Source organism: Periplaneta americana, chromosome 5 (assembly GCF_040183065.1).
Source record: "Periplaneta americana isolate PAMFEO1 chromosome 5, P.americana_PAMFEO1_priV1, whole genome shotgun sequence".
NCBI classification, from domain to species: Eukaryota; Metazoa; Arthropoda; class Insecta; order Blattodea; family Blattidae; genus Periplaneta; species Periplaneta americana.
In genome coordinates, this window is record NC_091121.1 from 58,856,491 (window position 1) to 58,878,105 (window position 21,615).

At 40.9% G+C, this 21,615-nt stretch overlaps 1 protein-coding gene across 3 annotated transcripts in view; it reads left to right on the top strand.

The window, feature by feature from the left end:
• The first annotated feature begins 2,034 nt into the window (after window positions 1–2,034).
• Window positions 2,035–21,615, top strand: part of drpr (multiple EGF like domains draper) — a 124,107-nt gene continuing 104,526 nt past the window's right edge. The window contains exon 1 of one of the 3 annotated variants that reach the window (XM_069825732.1): window positions 2,035–2,238. The gene's annotated coding sequence lies outside the window, so the exon portion shown is untranslated. Of the gene's footprint in view, window positions 2,239–2,457; window positions 2,515–21,615 lie in introns of those variants that run through there. The other 2 variants (XM_069825729.1, XM_069825730.1) reach the window with 2 other exon arrangements.

Here is a 21,615-nt window from a genome sequence, read left to right on the forward strand (position 1 = left end):
AACGTAGTATATTCGGTGTCATTTTTAACTTTTAGTATCTAATAATTCGTTCCTTGAGTATATATTTTATTACCACCTTCATCATACCGAATTTAGTGGAATGGAGAAAAGAACTATCACTTGTAAATAATTATTTCTTTTCATTGATATAGTAATTTTGATTTTAATTTGGTCTTCAACATTAATGCGTTGTGTTCATGAAAATTGAACCATATGCTAATGAAAGGGCGTTCCTATAGCAAACATTAGTTAATACAAAATTGTGCCGTAACTTTAAGTTATGAATGTTAACATAGTATCAAAATGTAATAGTATTTGTGGATTAGGTAGCGACCTCCAGGATCAGTGCAAGTACTGTAGACCTACTTTAATTAGAGTTTCCAATTGTCCAGTGGAAATATAGGACATTAAGAGTACAGTATTTTGAGACAGATTTTGCCTTGTGTGATAGTTTTTCGTCATTTTTAAACAAATTTTAAAAATTCCCTGCATGATTAATTGAAGTTTACTGCAATTTGCCGTTTTCATTTGATTAGATGTGTTGTGCTTCTGCTCCAAACATTTGTCCACTTACTGTTCATGAGAGAAAAAACACTTTCTATAATTTTGAGCATTACTACCTGGTATTCAATGATTGAGCTGTTTGGACTTTTTCCATTGCTAGTTGTCAAAATTATAACACAACATTTCGAAGAGTGGATCTCTCTTCGTCATCAGGCTAGCTGCTTGTAATGATTCCCACAGTAGGTTTTCACATCACAACGAAGAGAGATCCACTCTTCGAAACGTTGTGTTATAATTTTGACAATTAGCAATGGAAAACGTCCAAACAGCTCAACCATTGAACAATTCACTGTTCCTCTCCCCCCCCCCCCTCTTCTTCATTCAGATCAATACTACCTAGTATGCTTAGAATAGAACCCACCAGTTTTCTAATCACTTTATTGTTGTAAGTTTAGAGTCTTAAGTTGATTGCAGAGTTCAATGTGTTCAACTTGCAAAATTTGGCTACCATGTACAGTTCATTCAAATTGTAATAGAAGGCCTATTTAAATACTTCATAATGAATTCAGCAGCCAGTGTCAGTTTTCATTGTATTGAGTGTTAAACCAAGTGCCTAGTGCTTGTGTTCTTTGCAGCTTATCTAATTTCTGTTGGTATAGGACCGTTATCGGTATTTAGTGGTAGTGTTAAAGTGTTTTTGTAGGAATGTCAATAATTAAAAATGGAACTCCCAAGAAAATTTGAGTTAGGAATCATTAAAAGAAAACGGAAAACTATTGAAATTGAACAACAGGAAAAACAACGCTGATCATTGAGCAAGTATGTTCGTTCATATGTTACTAGCAGTAACTCCTTTACGCACAGAGACCTCCAGTAGAGAGCCAAGGTTTTTTTTATGTCTAACACAAAATTTAGGGAAAACTAACATTCCTTTCAAACTCCTCAATTACTTCACTAGAGGAAACAAGGGAAAGTACCGGTATTACAACCAATGCAATCAGCTCTGACCCTGTCTTGTGGCCACACAGATTAACTGATGCCTTATGGGACCACTTTATTTTTAATCCTTCTTCTCAAAATAGAGAATTAATAAAAACCTTAAAAACATCTGTGAAATAAATACATGGTGAAAGGAGATAGGTGACAGAATTTAGATGAAATAAGATGGAAAGAAGGGGCCTCATAAAGAAAATGAAGCTCCGGGCTTCTGAAATTGTAAATCAGGCCTTGTCTATAAATATCTCTTTTGCGTACATTTAAATTTGCCGCTAGGAACGTGCATTTTTACATACAATTCCAGACTACTCATAATTGGTGTAAACTTTAAAATTATTGAAAGATTCTCGCTGCATATACTGTATAATCATTTTTCAGGTATAATAGTAGCTGCGAAAGGAGTTTGTAGATTGAAGTGCTGCGTATGGATTATAGATGGCACTTGCAATGTTTTCCAGAGAGCACAATTAAAATGGCGGCCAAGCTTTTTTCTTTTTATGTTTCGAGCATATCATCTGTGATGTGCGCCATCTGCTGCGAGTAGCTTTCAAGTAGTGCATTGAGTTTATTCAGTCGTGTTAGAGTTCGTTGTTTGTCATGCTTGTGTCATAATTTTCTCCCGGACGAAGGCGTATATTGGAACTATTTTCAAAGTGTTGGTACTTCGTGCAGTGTGGTGTTTGATTTGACGGACGTCTGTATTCATTTTCGGAGACCTTGAATTTGAAAGACAGCAATGTAAGTAGAAAATTCCATTCTAACAGGTTTCAGCGATCTAGTCGAGATGTGACCTCACAGGTTCGACATTGTGTAGTCGTTTCGCTTTGTTTATATTCATTTGACTTTGTCGCACATATGTGTTGGCACGGTCGCCCACACATCCTGCAACTGCTTGACAGGCTCGTAGGATGAGAGCTGTCCCGTGACCAATTAGGCATTAAACTCCGATCTGGGTAAAGCAGCCGCGCAAGGAACGTGAAGCTGGTAGCAGGTGGTTCTGCGTTGCACATACCTGTACGTATTTAAGTTTCTTATTGTAACAAGTGGAGCGTCTACTTCCGTCATTCTCCACCCTTGACCTTGACAGGCTTTTAGGGTTGTTTTCCCTCCCTCTCATTCCCCCTGTATTCACTGAACGAGCGGGACGAGCAGCAAGTACATTTTTTATAAGCAAGTTTGTTCTTTATACAGGACGACCGCTGAATGTTTCGGCCGCTTGTATTTTTTTTATTCATTTTTACAATATAATTATAAAGATATATTTTGTGTAAAATATTATAAGCCTAATATGTGAAAAATGTAGCCATTTAAGCTTTTAATCCAGTGATTTTTTAAAATTAGGCCTAGATATTTGATTCATAAATATTTTCCAAGAGGAAATCGTAATGCGAGGGAAAGATTCGAAGATTGTTTCAATTTTTTTTTTTTAAACAGCTGTAGTAATCCGCGATAATCGAATTCCACATATGTAAGAAAGACATTAAGTAATTCATTCATTCATTTATTTTATTCCATAGATCTTACATGAGCAATGAAGCTTTAAGATGTGGAACAAGTCAACACTTTACAATATTACAATTACAATTTTTACAAATTTTTTTTTTTTTTTTTTTTTTTTTTTTTTTTTGCGAGATGTAGTGAGATGAGATGAGGTCCGAGGATTCGCCAAAATATTACCCGGCATTTGCCTTTTGGTGGGGGAAACCTCGGAAAAACCCAACCAGGTAATATAGTAGATCATTTGTTTTTGTTTTCTTTTTTTAACAGCGAAGTGATTCCTCACACATATACACAGTATGTGATCCATGGTATGCTAATCCATAATAGATTATACGAACAAGATCAAATTTTTGGTAAAACGATATAAGTAGGCCTACGCATTGCATTGGATCACTGTAGCCTTTTCATAATATGATTTTGATTAAGTAAGATTGTTTTTATTACGCATTTAAATTACATTTGACGTGACCGTGGAGCAATAAGCTTTGTTGTTTTTTTTTTAAATAAGTTGTTTATTTAATTTTATTCGTTTAAAATTTGCATGGATGATAGAGTACATGAAATTGTATAAACTAGTTTCCAAAGTCGAAAATAATTTTAAGAAATAGGCCTATATACGTACGTATTGTAATTGTAACAGGGAAAAACGATAATATAGTATTGTTTTTTTTAATGTAATTATATTTTCTTTCATTCCTTCTTTCTTTCACCTCCTTCTTTACCGATTTACAAGCCAGTGCGGTGTAGAAGAAACTATAGACAAATACAATTAACTAAGACTAGACGCATTACATTGCTTATCTCCCAAACCGTGGAGTCGGAAGGACGCAGGCCACCGCAGATACATCACAGAACAAACACATGACAAGAGACAGATCAAAATAAATATTATCCTTATTTTTAACTGAAACCAAAAACAGGTATATTACTGTTAATAATAAAACTGAATTATAAATTCCAGTTAAGGAAATGTGTAGAACAAGTCAGTCCTGTGGAATGGAGGTAAAATCTCCGCCGACGCCGGGAATCGAACCACTGACCGCTTGACTACCCACAGAAGTACATAAGCAAGGCTATTATTTCTCCCTGCAAAATTAGTCTGTCTATATTATGAGTATGACAAAAGGCATTCTAGTAATTTATGTATATTAAAAATGATAAGCATCGGTCATTCAATCTTCCTGCAGTAGAATTCCAGGACAAATACACCAAATACATACATGTATTTTAATCAAATTTTCAACATTTTCTTATGATTAACATATTGTAAGTGTCTTTACTCTGACGGGAAAGTACCTCGTTAAGTGCCCTGGATCTCTATTGTAGGACGATGACGGCCTGGCCAATGCTTGCTACAAAATCACTAACTTTCTTTTTTTTTAATATTTACTAATTTATTTAAAGATTCTGAAAATGCAATTTTAAATGTTCGACTGTTTACAATACAATATCTTAGTATATTAAGCTAGTGCAAAATCTGTTTCGGGAACTTGATTTCAGCGGTTTCTGGTATCGATTTTTTTTGGTACGTAATGGCCTCATCAGAATTTTCGAGCTGGTTTTACTCACATTACTATGCAGGTGAAATGGAAGAATATTTTCTTTCCCATAGCGCTTTATAGAGATAGTGAGCATAATACTCATGGAAGGGCGGAGTCCATATTTCTAAGAAAAGCCGTCGTCATTCTGACCCACTTTATAGGAGTCCACCGTGTGTTCATATTATAATGGTAGATCTAGAAAAGTGTAAATATGGACGTAAGCTTAAAGGAGTAAGGACTACCCTGGCTGTATAGTCGAGAGAAATAAATCTCAGCAGATATGTAGGTTTCGAGGTTTCCTGAACGCATTTTGACTCTTATCTTAGTGACGTCTGTGTCATTCTCATTATTCATCAGTCAGTCATAGAATCTCGTAGCGACAACTCATTAGCTAGCATTCTTTTCGTTTAGTTAAGAATATTCTCTCTGTGGAAATTAATTTACTAATTTTCAAAGTAAAACAGTCGGCAATACGTACCAGCAGGATGCAGAAGCATGAACAATAGCTGAACCGGCCTCAAAGCTACTGATGATGGGATAGCACTTTCCGAAACATGTTTAGCGAATGAATTTTAATTGTAATGCTGTTGTTGGAATTCCCGAGGGGAAAAGACCTTTGGGGAGGCCAAGGCGTAGATGGGAGGATAATATTAAAATAGATTTGAGGGAGGTGGGATATGATGGTAGGGACTGAATTAATCTTGCTCAGAATAGGGACCAATGTCGGGCTTATGTGAGGGCGGCAATGATCCTCCGGGTTCCTTGAAAGCCATGTGAATAAGTATGTGTTTTTAATAGACTACTGTTTGATTTTAACTTAATGTATATTTTATAAAAACAGTTTTATTTGGTACCTTTATAATTCGGTATACTCTTTTAGAGGTTTATATTCTCTATACCAGCCATTTTCAACCCTGTGCCGCGAATGATTCGCTTGTGTGCAGTGAGAAAATGAAAATAGTAAAGATTGTCGTAGTAAATTGGAAAAATAAAAATGAAAAGAGTAGTAAAACGTCAACATTCAGTAAACACATTCCTTTTAAAATCCTCGAAATTCCCTCCTGTTTGGGAACCACTGATCTAGGCTAGATTATATGAGTGTATCACGGGATATTAAATTACCCTTTAGTGTGCCACATGTTGAAAAAAGTTGGAAAAACGCTGCTCTTTACTATTCTTCTTCCAAAAAAGTCTCAAATTATACTATTTTCCTTGTTTTTATTTTCATTTAACATTTAATATATTTTCTAATTGAATTTTTTGTAATTTTAAAATTTCTAATACAAGAAATGTAGTTAAAAGTTAAATTTAATCAAATCTTAAGTTTGTTTAGATGCTAAGGTATGAGTCATTAATTTAATTCTAATGTTGCTTGGTGCAACAAGATCGACAACCGCGAATTTCACCGTGTCACCTAGTGAATGGTGATAATAATTACGCGCCAACGAGTTATTTGATTATTCCACAATAAATAAAGTCGCTGGAAGTTACGAAGATTAAAAAAAAAGTGTGGTCCGCAACTTGACTGTGAATAAAGGAGCCCCTTCACAATTCACATACAATGAAGGCATTTGGGAGGACCTGGAGGTAGAGCCCCATGCTTTGACCTCGACACTAGAATGAGGTGGTGTGATCGGCACCCCGCTCCGACCGCCTTTAACCCCGAGAAAGACACGGTATTTAATTTGATAGGAGGCTGAGTGAACATCGGGGCCGTTCTAGAAGTTGGCAATGAGAAAATCCCGTCACACCCGGGATCGAACCCCGGAACACTTAACGACAGTATGAATACTACGCTCTGTTGTGCAGTTTACTCACCAGTTTGAAAGTGGCTGTTGTGAATTATTGAAATGCAAATCTTTTAAGTAGATCTTACTGGCAGTTGGAATTGTATATTTTATTTTAAACAACTTTATTAATAAGGAAAATGAAAAATTCCGCCCTTATTTTCATATAACTTAGTACAAAATTTTGTGCGTGCGCACTTGTATCCTATATCTACATACTCTTTTCGGTCAACAAATTTCTGGGCACCCTAAGTGACCAGATGCCCTGCTTTTTGCAGAATATTCCTTTTTAGCCCCTTATTCTGCAGCCCGCGTAAAATCTTTACATTCCTATAAATATTCTGCTTTTGGTGGTTGTCTTCATCATCATCATCATCATCATCAAAATATTGTGTTTGATTCAGAACACGTAGTTGAAGACGCAGGACTATTTTAAGTTTGAGCCAGGTTCATCCAAAATATTTTTTCCTAGAACGGGCACTGTGAACTACTTTACAGAAGACCTACATATTATTAAGCTTATATTACGGGCTGGGAGACTGTGTGGGGATTTCGTGAGGAACTGATGAGACAAAGGTAAAAAGTAAAGGTATCCCCGTAACATGCCATGAAGGCACTTGGGGAGCATGGAGGTAGAGCCCACAATGAGAATTTTATTGAAAAATGTATTATATCGTGTAGCACATACATACATACATACATACATACATACATGTCCACACCTGTGGAGTAACTGTTAGTGCGTCTGGCCGCGAAACCAGGTGGCCCGGGTTCGCATTTCACCGGCATTATCACCATCTCATTCAGACGCTAAATAACTTAAGATGTTGATAAAGCATCGTAAAATAATCTACTAAAAAAAGACACATACTATAAAATGCGAAAAATAAAGACAGCCACCGGTGCAGCTCAGGCGGTTGCGCGTTTGCCTGCTGATCGTGGGTTGCGCTCGGACGTGGGTTCGATTCCCGCTTGGGCTGATTACGTGGCTGGGTTTTTCCAACTGTAAGGCGAATGTCAGGCAATATAGGACGAATCCTCGCCTTATCTCGCTAAGTATTTCTATTGCTATTACCAATTTCATCGACGCTAAATAACCCAGTAATTAAATAAACAAGTAAAAAAATTATTGGCATCTCCAGCCCACAGATTAGAATCAGAGAAAATACGCATTCGGCATAAATGCTGCTAACTAATATAGACATTACCTTTGGCATCAATTTAAGAAGTTAGGGAAAATAATTGGAGTTGTGAAATTTGTTCATCTATATTCATTCTAAATACAGATCATTGAAACAATTTTCATCAAATTTACTCCAAACTTCATTCAAAATAACAATTTCATCATACAGATTGTCTTCATTTACATTTACTCGACAAGAGCTCGTAACTTCAATAATTTCGTTGAACAAAATTGAACGTATGGGCGAGCCCATGTGAAATCGGAAGGAAAATGAAAATTTACTTTAAAATGTTCAATTTTCATTATATGTTTTATACAATTAGAGTAGAGATGAACATTTTTGCGAAATGTGACATTCCTAGGTCTAATAGTTTTCTTACAAAAATTTGCCAAATTTACCGTATATAGCCTATTCATTTTTTCTCAAAATTTTTAACGCCATTGCACGTTTCAAATTCACCTGGACATTTCGCAACAACAAAAATTATCTCGCGGGCCACACTGTCATCACCCTGACCTAAACTTTCTCGTCAGTAATGAGGTCGTATGGAGACAGTTCTGTAGTGTTTGCGTTATTGATTTTCTCTCAGAAAATAACGGTAATCTGTATTTCTTGGTCATACATAGCGCAAAATGGCACATTTAGGCCTACTGAAATTTACTCTTAACGATTGTCCTTTTATATAATGAATTGTGTCAAAATCGGTACAGGTCTTACGTAATTGATTCGTCTTTTGATGTAGCGTATTGCTAAGAGGTAAGGACAACCCATTTAGACAACCGAAGAATATTTTTACCGTCTCGTAACATCCAGAGATGTGATAAGTAGAGACCAGAATCTTAGCCACTACTCTTTGAAATGAAGTGAGTACTGATTGTGAGTACGGAGTTTATGCAATGAGCCAAATGACTTGACGAAGAGTAGTGGTGTGTGGTGTTGTACGATGAAAACAGACTAGTCTGCATCACGAACGGGACTGTGTTGTCTATTACAAAAGAATAAACATAGTCTTTTCTGTAAAATTTTAACTTAAAATGTTACTCTAATCAGAGGCACTACTCTTAACATGTCTAAGTTTTATTACAACAATCTTTGATGTATATTTTTAACTTAAAATGTTACTGTTTCATAATGCAATGTTTAAGCCCATATTACGATAATCTTTGTTGTAAAATTTTAACTTAAAACACTGGTACAACTGTAACACAGATACTGCCCAGAGAGAAATGTTTAAACCTATATTGTCAATAAACTTTGCTGTAAATTTAGCTTTATAAGCATTGCTAAACTGAAGTATACTTTTAGGAGTAAGTAATCTGTTATAGAGTGACTCTGTAGTGCGCGTTACTTGTGTTTGTGAGCAGGGTTCTACTGAAGAACACGTGACGTAACGTACTATATCCAGTGTACACATATACTCATTCCAATGTTGTGGGACTAAGAAAACGGTCTTTAGTAATAAGGTAAAAGTGAAAAAAGTATCACCTTTACATGACATGAAGGCGCATGGGGACTTAAGGTAGAGTTTCAGGCTTTCATAATCTCGGCACTAGAATGAGATGATGTGATCGGTATCATGCTCCGATCGCCTTTACCCCCAGGGTAAAAACCTTGTAATTAGTTTAAGAAAGCCGAATAGATCTCGCAGCCGTTTTGGATGATTGGCAAAAAGAAAAATTCCGTCAACACCCAGAATTGAACCAAGGATGCAATGTGTTAAAATCCCGCTTCGATATATTAAAGTTAATTTAAACGTTGTAATAATAATAATAATAATAATAATAATAATAATAATAATAATAATAATAATAATAATAATAGTCTAATATGTTACATGAAAGTCATTATGGAGATAATATAAGAACGTAAATTAACATTCTCTAATATCATAATTAGCGGATGTATTACATTACCACAGCTCCACTATCTCCGAAAGTACAACCATGTACGTCCATTAAAATTGGCGCCTGAACATAATCTAATAACAAATGCAAAATGAGTCTGAATTAGTACTACCAGAAGCTGTAGAAATTCAGTATAAGCTATAGGCTATTGGAACAAACACGCAGTTACAGTACATATCACACAAGTGCAAACAACATATTATGAGACCTCACTTTCATGAATAAGAAGGATAAAAAGACCATTCTCATCCTCATATATCCATCCTAGATCAGAAAATCATAAAAAATAGATTAATAACTTTCCTAGCACAAAGAATAAACAAAAAATGTTATAGCAGTAGTCCAAATAGTACCATTAATTGCATCTACTCGTATAACCGTAATATCAACCCCTTGCAAGATTAAATTACCTGCTGCAACATGTATCTATAATGCAGAAAGCAGCTCTTGTGTGTACAACACTGTTCGCTAATTCATGGATTGTGAACAAGGCGCACTTGGTGATCGTACCCATGAACTTTTTGTGCAGAAATATATCTAAATAAAGAAATAATAATAATAATAATAATAATAATAATAATAATAATAATAATAATATTCTCTCTCTCTTTCTCTCTCTAATGATAGATATCTGTGTCTCTACCATCTGGTAGATGCGGGTTGTTTCCTGTGAGAAAATGATTACTTTCACATCTAAAAGAATGAATATGTTTCTATATCTCGCATTTGCCCTCTTTTGTCTCAAGTTGTCACTTCGCGCTATATTGACCGCATGACCGAGGAGTCCACCGCTGTGGAGTAACGGTTAGTACGCCTGACCGTGAAACGAGCGGGCCCGGGTTCAATTCCTAGTTAGGACAAGTTACCTGGTTGAGGTTTATTCCGGAGTTTTCCCTCAAGTCATTAAGAGCAAATGCTGGCTAAATTTCGGCGCTGGACCCTGCACTCATTTCACTGACATTACCACCTTCATCTCATTCAGACGCTATATAACCACAGCAGTTGAAAAAAGTGTCGTAAAATAACTAATAATGACCGAGGAGTCTTTAAAGTTACATTGATAACGACCTATTATCATCACAACCCCATCATACTCATTCATCAGTCATTGTAATAACAATAGTAACTTAATATAATCCAGCAATATAAATAAATAATTAAAATTCAGTGTTTTTGCAGTTGAGCTACTTGTCGACCCGCTTCGATCCGATGTCGGAGATTCGGTGTTCTCTTCGGTAGTTTTATTTTCTTCTTGCTTTTAAAGACTTTTAAATGATTTTTTAAAACCCGTTTTTTGCTATTCGGTACAAATTTTATGTTAATTTATTTTATTTATGACCGGAACTGCTTTATTCTTCCACAATGTGAAGTTTAATGGACACTGAAAACCTCTATACCGCAAGGTAGAAAAGGAAAGCGGACGGAAGAAATACAGGGATTGTCTACAGGGATGTGGTCATAATAATTCACTTAAATAAAGCACCTCAAGTGTCTTATGTATTGTGTATTTCACACTAGCCTTATTATTAGTGGTTTCCCTGTCTCGCCGGTCAGATTCTTCCAGTGCGCGACAGCTGTCTGCTCTCTCTCTGTCTAACATAGGCTACTACGATATTACCGGAAGTATTTATTTCAAGGTGCTTGGAGTTTGTAACGGACTGTTAAGGTGTCGTACAGAAGATTGTTGTAGATAAAATGTTCACGAGAATTCCAGCAGTGACTCAGTCCTTTCTAAAAGATTTCTTCCATTAGTCCAGACGAGTTATTCTAGATTTTGAACTTGTAGAAGGAACCTATAGAAATGAAGACGCTTAGTTCAACGAGGAATATCATTTTAATGTTTTACTTTACATCATGACATCATGATGTACTGCGCTTCATAAAATCAATTACTAGGAAATTATATTAGTAGTTCTTGAAAGCCTGTAATAAAGCATTCTACGAATTATACAGTTCTTGTAAAACAATAAAGCTTTGAGGTTTCTGTGATACAACTTTTGTCACTATTTGACCACGGATCAGGTCATCAAGCTTATTTTTGTTAGTATTAATATGTCTGTTACTCAGGGTCAGTTATATAAATAATGTGAGTTCGGGAAATGAAATTAACCTTCAAGTCGAACTTAGATTTTGGTTAAGTGCAAACATGAATCAAATATATTTTCGTCTCATCTAAGATCAAATCTAACTGGCGATTTTCCTGAGTTGAAACTTAGTTTCTGCAGAAGCTAAATATATATATATATATATATATATATATATATATATATAAATTTTTTTTTTTTTTTCAAAATAAAGAACAATAAATACTGTTCGTAGCAGTAAAATGGCGAGTGAAGTTTGTAATGCATTGGTTTGTATTTTGGTTTGCAGTTATTTATTTTCAGATTTCACGTTTCTTTGTTTTAATAACACAACTTCAGACTTCGTATTAAATTCGTGGAATTATAGTCGTCTGCAGCAATTTCTTTTCAATCTCTTCCTTTTTTAAGGCAGTAACAAATCTTGTGTTTGTATACTCTGTAATTTATTTTATGTTTGAGAACATCTCTGCCTCTGCTTCTCTCTCTTTCTCCATTTCTTTAAATTTGCTGCATTCATACTCTTCTTCTTTTTTATTGGGTTATTTTACGACGCTGTATCAACATCTCAGGTTATTAAGCATCTGAATGAAATGAAGGTGATAATGCCGGTGAAATGAATCCGGGGTCCAGCACCGAACGTTACCCAGCATTTGCTCGTATTGACTAGAGGGAAAACCCCGGAAAAAACCTCAACCAGGTAACTTGCCCCGACCAATATTCGAACCTGGGCCACCTGGTTTCGCGGTCAGACGCGCTGACCGTTACTCCACAGGTGTGGACTTCTCTTCTTGCGCTTTTCGCTGGTTATTTATCATTATTTTTTACGAATATTGCCAAAGGGACAAATAAATATCGAAAAATATATTGCCCAAACCAATCCACTGAACATGATTTATTCTTATAATTCGCGCTGTTGTCACAGTTACTCTACTTTGTAATTTTAGATTTGCATTAATTTTGTGATTTTAGTAGATCTGCACATCAGGGCACATAATCTGAGATCAATGCTACACAACATAAATAGAGATAGGAATCAGTTCATATCCTGATCTGCGATCAAAAATGAACTCTACTTAGCTGTTTATATCTATCTATCAGTCTACTACAATAGTCTTCAGTCCCTGTCTGCCACCACCTTCTGCAAAGTTGTGGAACGTAAGCACTCTCATTATGCTTGTAACGTTCCCGTAACCATGCCGTGAAGTGGCATGAAGGTTTCATGATTCCAGTTAACAGGAAATGAGAACTTTCCATCACGCATCAGTACGTAACACTCACTAAGAAAGAAAGAAAGAAACAAACAAACAAAGAAAAATTCCCCGTTTGTTTTGAAACCAAATGGATTCCAACCATTTCCGAACTTTTAAACTTTTCTGCCGCATAAATGGTTACCAAATTCACCGTGAAGCTAATGAATATCCTACCTACAAAACCAAGTAAACTGCGACCCTTATGAAAATAAATAATTCTAACACCTTACGTTCTAACAAATTTAAAAAGAAGGTGGCAGGGCAAATATAACATACATAATCGTCATCATGGTTTAAGCACACTGAACTGTTCAAATCAGACTGTTCGTTCCGCCTAAGAATAACCCATTTAAATTTTCTACATCAGCGATTTTTTGTATGCATGATGTGGCTAGATCTTTTGGTTATGGTCTCTTGCGTTATTTTGACATAACCATGTCATTTCTCTTGATATCTTATTAATGCTATTACTAGTTACACGTTTTATTAGTTCCTTGCATCTTTAAGCGTTTATTTTGCCATTTATACCATGGAACTAGTCTTAACATTTCGTTTCAAACACATTTAATTTTCCATCAATGACTAAGCGTTCAGTATGAGGAAACATAAAAGAAAGTTGGAGTAAGTAATGCTTTATATTGTGAATTTTATTTCCACTCAACAATGGAATTTTATTCTTCCAACAATAATTCCTTTCTACAATTCACCTTAAACGCTCTCGTCAACAATAGAATTTCCACTCAACACAGTATTCGTTATAGCACTCCACTGACGGCAATGACAATTTACTTGGACTATTACGAACAACAATGAACTGTTAATCTTAACTAATATTTACAAAGCACTATTTACAAATCAGAACTATCAGTTCTCAGTTCACAGTTCTTCTAGCTCAGTCACTCGAGTTCACAGTATCTCGAACCACAGACCTTCAGAGACAGTTCACTGTACTCGAACTCAGGTCCCTCCAACTGCGGTCCACTGCACTCGGAACTCAGATCCCTCCAACTGCGGTCCACTGCACTCGAACTCAGGCTTTCGGATGCTGATACAGTTGCGGACGCACACTCGAGTCGAACTCCGGTACACAAGACTGGCTTGCTCTGTTCGCTGGCTTACTGACTGAACTAATCATGAATGACACACACACTCCTTCGCGTCCGTAATTTATAACCACAGCAACGTAACCGAGAGACTTCGAATTCGCGTTTTTCCACTTCGACGGGCTTCTGGAAGAGTCGGGAAGGTCCGTTCCCCCTTCACTCCGTAAGCAGCTGCGCGCGCGATCTCCCCTCGTCGCGTGGGCCCTTTCCCCACTTCTCTCCGCTGCGCGCCGTTCCTCCGTGCTCCGCGCGATCTGCTCTCTTGCGGAACGCTGGTCGTGAGTTCGAATCTCACGTCGCTGTCACATTGCTCCCTCCTTAGGGCTGCTCGTCCCGGGCAGTCCCATGGTAGGCTGCTAATCGGTCCAGATGCACCACCATCATCTTCCCTCGAAGTTGTCGCTGGATGCGATACACCACGTCGTTGATCCGGGTCACCACGCGGTATGGTCCATCCCAGACACGCTGCAGCTTTGGTGATTTCCCTTTGGTCCTGGTAGGTCGATACAGCCACACCAGGTTGCCCTCCTGGAATCCTGCAGAGTTGGCTAATCTGTCGTAGCGCACTTTCATCCTGTCGCTGGCCATCTTGAGGTGCTCTCTGGCCAGTTGGTGAACTCCATTCAACTTCTCGGTGAGTTCTGCCACATAGTCAGTCGCTGGCTGGTCGGCGCTGGGTGGCGTGCCAAACAGCAGATCACAGGGCAGGCGCAGCTCTCTCGCGAAGACCATGTTTGCCGGTATCATCCATGTTGTATCGTGGACCGAAGCTCTGTAGGCCAAGAGGAACAGTGAGACTCTGGCATCCCAGTCTCGCTGATGGTTGGACACCACCTTCCGCAGGTGCTCCTCCAAGGTTTTGATGTATCGTTCCACCATGCCGTCGGACTGTGGGTAGAGGGGAGTGGTCCCGGTTTTATGCACCCCCAGAAGCTCGAGCAATTCTCCCATCAGGTTGGATTCGAAGTTGCGCTCCTGATCGCTATGCAATTCCCGGGGCACCCCGAATCGGCAGATGAATTTGTCAAGCAGCGCGTCGGCCACCGTCGAAGCCTCTTGGTTGGGAATCGCGTACACCTATGGCCATTTTGTGAAGTAATCCATGGCGACTAGCAGGTAGCGGTTCCCGCGATCCGTGACCGGGAACGGTCCAGCAACGTCGATGGCGATCCTCTCAAAAGGAGCTCCCACGTTGTACTGCTGCATGGGTTCCCTGCTGCGGGTCCTTGGTCCGCGACTGGCTGCACAGGTGTCGCATCTTCGGCACCATTGTTCCGTGTCGGTTCTCTTATGCAACCAATAGAACCTCTGCCTTAACTTGTCCAGCGTCCTGTTGGCTCCCAGGTGGCCTCCAGTCACTCCAGCATGAGTCTCCTCCAGCACTTCCTTCACCTTGCTCCAGGGCAGGACAAGTTGTTCTATGCGGGTCCTTCCATCGGCCGACTCCCAAATTCTCTTCAGGATACCGTCCTTGACAGTGAAGGATTCCCACTGGGCCCAGTAGCTCTTGTAAGTGGTGCTACGGTTGGCGATATCGGCCCATACTGGTCTCTGGCCGGACTCCACATCACGCAGTAGCTGTCCAATGTTTGGGTCCTCCAGCTGCTCCCTCCTTTTGGCGGCGTTATCCCATCCTGGGCTCGGCTGGGCGGCAATTGCTCGGACTGCGTGGGCGCCATCCCGCTCTTCTACTTTCAGGCAGTGTTTGCAGCCATCCGGGCACGGACGTCGTGATAGGGCATCAGCGTTGGAATGTTTCTTCCCTTGTCGGTGTTCAGAGGTGAAGTTGTACTCCTGCAGACGTTGAACCCAACGGGCGGTCTGCCCTTCCAGATTCTTGAAGCCCAATAGCCAGGTGAGTGCAGAATGGTCTGTCCTCAGATGGAATTCCTGGCCATACAAATATTTGTGGAACTGCTTCAGGGCTTCCACAATGGCAAGAAGTTCTCTACGTGTCACACAGTAGTTTCTCTCAGCCTTGGATAGTGTTCGGCTGAAGTAGGCAATCACCCTCTCGTGCCCGTCCTGTTCCTGAGAGAGTACTCCGCCGATGCCTACGTTGCTAGCGTCCGTGTCGAACGTGAACTTCCTTCCAGGGATGGGATATCCCAGTACAGGAGCAGTGCAGAGCGCCTCTTTCAGTGACTGGAAGGATGACTCCGCCTCGTCCGTCCACTGGAATTGTCGTTTCTCCTCGGTCAGCTGGGTTAGAGGCTTAGCGATGTAGGCGTACCCAGCTACGAACCTTCTGTAATAAGTGCAGAGGCCGAGAAAGCGGCGCAACTCCTGCTTGTCTCTCGGTCTCGGCCATCCTCTGACGGCTTGTAGCTTCTCCGGGTCCGTGGCCACTCCGTTCGTCCCTACTACGTGCCCCAAGTAGCTGACCTTCTTCTGGAACAGATGACATTTCTTCGGGTTCAACTTCAGCCTGGCTTGTCGCAGTCTCTCGAACACTTTCCTCAGGTTCAACAGCTGTTCGCCGAAAGTCTTGCCGACCACGATGACGTCATCAAGGTACAGCAAACAGGTGTCGTATGTCAGGCCTCTCATTACGGACTCCATTAGTCTCTGGAATGTAGCCGGGGCGTTGCAGAGGCCGAACGGCATAACGGTGAACTGCCATAGTCCCTGGCCTGTAGAGAATGCCGTTTTCTCCTTGTCCTCAGGATGTAGCGCCACCTGCCAGTATCCTGACTTGAGATCCAACGTCGAGAACCACTCTGCTCCGGCCAGGGTGTCCAAGGTGTCGTCAATTCGTGGGAGGGGAAAGCAGTCTTTCCTGGTGACGTCATTCAGTCTTCTGTAGTCCACGCAGAAATGCAGGTCCCCATTCTTCTTCTTCACCAGCACTACAGGTGATGACCAAGGGCTGTCGGATTCCTCGATGACTCCTCTTGCTTTCATGCCCTCCAATTGGCTGTCAATCTCCCTCTGTTTAGCTAGAGGGACGCGTCGAGGAAGTTGTCTGATTGGGCGAGCATTTCCGGTGTCGATGCGGTGCTGAACTTTCTCCGTTCTCCCGTAGTCATTTTCAGACAGACTGAACACGTCCTGAAATTCTGTCAGTAGATCGTGGACTTGTCTTCTTTCTCTTTTGCTTAAATTCGCCGGCAATTCTCGAGCCAGCTCTTTCAGTGATGCGTCTGGATCTGGACGTGGTCGGTGACACTCCTCGTTATCTGCTAGAGAAGTCACAGACACCACCGGCTCGACGCTACCTAGTACAGTTCCACTAGGCACCTCCTTGTCCCGATTGGTGACATTCAGGACCCTCACCGGTACCACCTTCTGATTCGGGAGTAGGGATATGGCAACATAAACCCCATCTATCGGAGTTGTTTGCGAATCGAGGAGCAGGTTTCTCTTAGGTTGTCCGTCCAGTCTTGCCGTCACCACCATCTCGCAGCCTGCCGGATTGTTACATGATTCTCCGAGGTGAGTCTGCTGGCCATGGGTTGGTCTTTGACGTCCCTCAGGAACACTTCATCCTGACCAAAACGGAGGATACGGCGCCGGACGTCCACCGTTGCATCGAAGATCCGCATGGCGTCGAGTCCCAGGATGACGTCTTCAGTGATGTTGGCGACGAACACCCACATCTCCAGTCTCCTCTTTCCCAATGTCAGATCCAGGAAAACCTTTTTGGATGGGCAGGTTCTCGCCTGAGGCAGTACGTAGTTCATACCGGCGCAGCGGCGTCCTCCCAGGTAGGCCACGCACGACTTCCGGTCTAGCGATGGTGAGCGACGCCCTGGTGTCTACCAGTACTCTGCATGGGCGGCCTCTTATCCATCCGTCAGCAATCAGCCCATCGTCGCATCTTCTGTTAACAGTCATCAAGATCAGCCGAGGGGATGGTGATGACGGCGCCGACGTGCCCCTCGTCGCATCGGCCCCTTTTTTTTTTGTTTGTGACCAGATCGGTCACAGTCCCTCAAGTGCCCAGGTTCGCCGCAGGACCAGCAGGTAGGCACTCCTCGTCTTCGTCGCTTGGGTGATTTCGGTTGACGTTCCTCGACGTCGGCCGCCGCGACGCTCCTAATCCGGTGCGATGCCGAGACGTTCGCCGTCAACTTGGCTGCCTCCATCCTGAGGGCCGCCGCCAGAGCTGCGTTGATGGTGCGATGCTCTGCCAAGAGTAGCTGTTGTCTTATTTCGGGGTCTCGAACTCCGCTGCCGAAGGTGTAGGCCGCCTCTCCAGCGATGAAATCATTAGGTAGGCCCCTGAGGGCCTTATGGGCCAGTTGTTCCACCGTCATCGCAAATTCTTGTAGGGACTCGCCTGACTGTTGGACCCTCGTTTTTAGTTGGGTCCTGAACGCTGCCGCAAGTTGATGGTCACCATAACGTCCCTCCAGGGCCGCCATTATCTCAGCGGCTGCCCCATTTTCTGGAACGCTGTGAAGAATCTCCGACGCCTGTCCCTGAAGCGCGGCCAGCAGCTGAGTGGTTTTCTCTGCTGGCGTCCACCCATTGTGCTCTGCGATGGCCTCGAACTGGCGACGGAATATCGCCCAAGACGTCGTACCGTCGAACTTCGGCGTCTTGACGTTGTAATGTCTGGCTGAAGGTGATGGTTCCGCAGGGCCACTATATGGAGTCCTCTACTCTGTGGCCGCTTCTTGCATGGCACGTCGAACCTCCTCGGCAACTATCTGTTTATGTTCTCAAGCCTGGCGATCCACCAACGCGAGGATGTGCTTGTTTTCTTCAGCATGTCGGTCCATCAACGTGAGTATGTGCTTGTTTTCCTCAGCGTGTTTGTCCATCACCTCACTCGTCTGCTCTTGACGACGCTCGAGATCGCGGATTATTCCGTCGAAATGGTCTACATCCTGTCTCAACTCGGCTACTGTCTCGTTTATAGTTGTAAAATTCTGGTTTAGTTTATCCAGATCGGCCTTAAGTTCGTCTTTCACAATGGCGACAATTCCATCTACGTGGGCCGAAACGCTTTCAATTTGCGTAGTGACGTCATCTTTCACTCCGCTTATGTCGCCTTTCACTCCGCTTATGTCGCCTTTCATCTCTGTTTTTACATCACTTATGTCACTTTTCATCTCCGTTTTCACATCACTTATGTCCTTCTTAACCTCACTGATGTGCTTGTTCATGTCGTTCATGTTATCTTTTACTTCACTAATGTGCATGTTCATTTCTGCTTTCATTTCTGCGATGGCTTGCAGGATCTGCTGTAGGTTCTCCATTGTCGATAATGTCCCGATTCTGACACCAATGTGATTTTTATTTTTGCACTCAACAATGGAATTTTATTCTTCCAACAATAATTCCTTTCTACAATTCACCTTAAACGCTCTCGTCAACAATAGAATTTTCACTCAACACAGTATTCGTTATAGCACTCCACTGACGGCAATGACAATTTACATGGACTATTACGAACAACAATGAACTGTTAATCTTAACTAATATTTACAAAGCACTATTTACAAATCAGAACTATCAGTTCTCAGTTCACAGTTCTTCTAGCTCAGTCACTCGAGTTCACAGTATCTCGAACCACAGACCTTCAGAGACAGTTCACTGTACTCGAACTCAGGTCCCTCCAACTGCGGTCCACTGCACTCGAACTCAGGTCCCTCCAACTGCGGTCCACTGCACTCGAACTCAGGCCTTCGGATGCTGATACAGTTGCGGACGCACACTCGAGTCGAACTCCGGTACACAAGACTGGCTTGCTCTGTTCGCTGGCTTACTGACTGAACTAATCATGAATGACACACACACTCCTTCGCGTCCGTAATTTATAACCACAGCAACGTAACCGAGAGACTTCGAATTCGCGTTTTTCCACTTCGACGGGCTTCTGGAAGAGTCGGGAAGGTCCGTTCCCCCTTCACTCCGTAAGCAGCTGCGCGCGCGATCTCCCCTCGTCGCGTGGGCCCTTTCCCCACTTCTCTCCGCTGCGCGCCGTTCCTCCGTGCTCCGCGCGATCTGCTCTCTTGCGGAACGCTGGTCGTGAGTTCGAATCTCACGTCGCTGTCACAATATTATGTAATATATATTATGTATTTGTATTTTGTTGCCTGTTCTTAATTCTAAAGAGTAACCTACGTTTTATCGTGATACTCAAAATCAGTGGTGGCCAAAATGACTCAGCCCGCAAAACACTGCAAAGGAGAAGATAAGGAGAAGGGATTTATATATATTGCAAGTTTTCATTGGGCAGGGACGGAAAGGGAACATATCCAAACTAAGGATAAGTTCAATTAAGTTTTTCGGTGTATATTTGTTCATTTCTTTTTCATTTTTGTTTGATTTTCTTTATTCTTGTTATTTCGTACAGAATTTAAATATTATGGTGGATGTGTAATTAACTCTTTAAAATTAGGAGCTAAGCTGCATGTAGCATGTGACCAATTTTAACTGAGCAACGAGATGTTTGTGATACGCGAAATTCTCTTTGATTTCACAAGCCGTGATATTGGTGGCAAATTACCAAAGAATAGGGCATTTTGACTTCTTAAGCATTTTAAAAACGTCTATTCCTGCCAAGTCTTTACATTGACTTTTTCACTTAAGTGTAATTTAATAGATCTCTGACTTCTACTTGTAAATATGGCCTCACCTTCATTATATCCACACTAAACGGATTTGCATTCAATTGAAAAATGAATCTCCATGTTTTTAAAACTTCAAAATCGTTTGTTATTAAAATCTACTTTCAGTCCATTCAAGAGATCTCAAGAGTGACTGCACACAAACATACGATGGAAACATTTTTTCACATAAATATGCTTTTCATATATCAGTCATACGAAGGAGTTTATATGTATTGACGTTTTCGGTATTCCCATGCAAACGACGATTTTTATGGCTTCTGGTGAAACCCCACAGCGCATTGTCACATGTTGTGAGGTCAGGGCTGCGAGGTGGCCAGTGGAGAGGAGATGGTAAGATGGATTACCCACGGCCAATCCAGCGTTATGGAAACACCTCATTGAGGTACTCACGAACGGAAATGGCATAATGGACATTCTGTATTACCTCTTTATTGGCCACTTCGCAGCCCTGACCTCACAACCTGTGACAATGCGCTGTGAGATTCTATCAAGAGCATTGTTGCACAGGAACTGTACGACATCATTGATGGATTGAAGGACCCGTGCGACGCGCTTTCCAACAGATTACACCAGCAATGCTGAGGCGAATGTCACATCGAACCTGGCTACGCATTATTCTATGTGAGAAGAGTGATGGGGGACCTACTTGCCCATTGGACATTTATGACACACAGTTAGTGTAAAGTGGATGTATGTCTGCATTATGGCCGAAATTGCATAAATAGCGTGTATATTTGAGATATTTATAAACAGTGACAGGACTTGTGCCCACTCTGTACATGCGCCATGCTGCTGATCGAGACAATAATTAAAATATTTTTTAAAGGCTATTGTCTAAGTTGGGCAAATAGATTTTTAAAGTGCATTTCTTCTGGAATGACTTCTGCACGTAACTGGAAACCGTGATTTGTTTAACCTATTTCGTTATTTTCCCTTCAACGATTATTTCAGTTCCGACTATTTGTGTCCTTTAATATCTGTTGTTTTTCGTTATAAATTGTTTTATATATCTGAAGTACTTTGTTTACTCTATTTGCAGTAAGGTCAATAGTATAGCAATGTATTAACGATCCTAAAATATGCTAAAATTCATAGCCAACTGTACAAACATTGTTTGATATTCGAAAGTCAATTCGAATGGTCATTGATTTCGGTTACGGTTGGCAATGTGCAGTTCC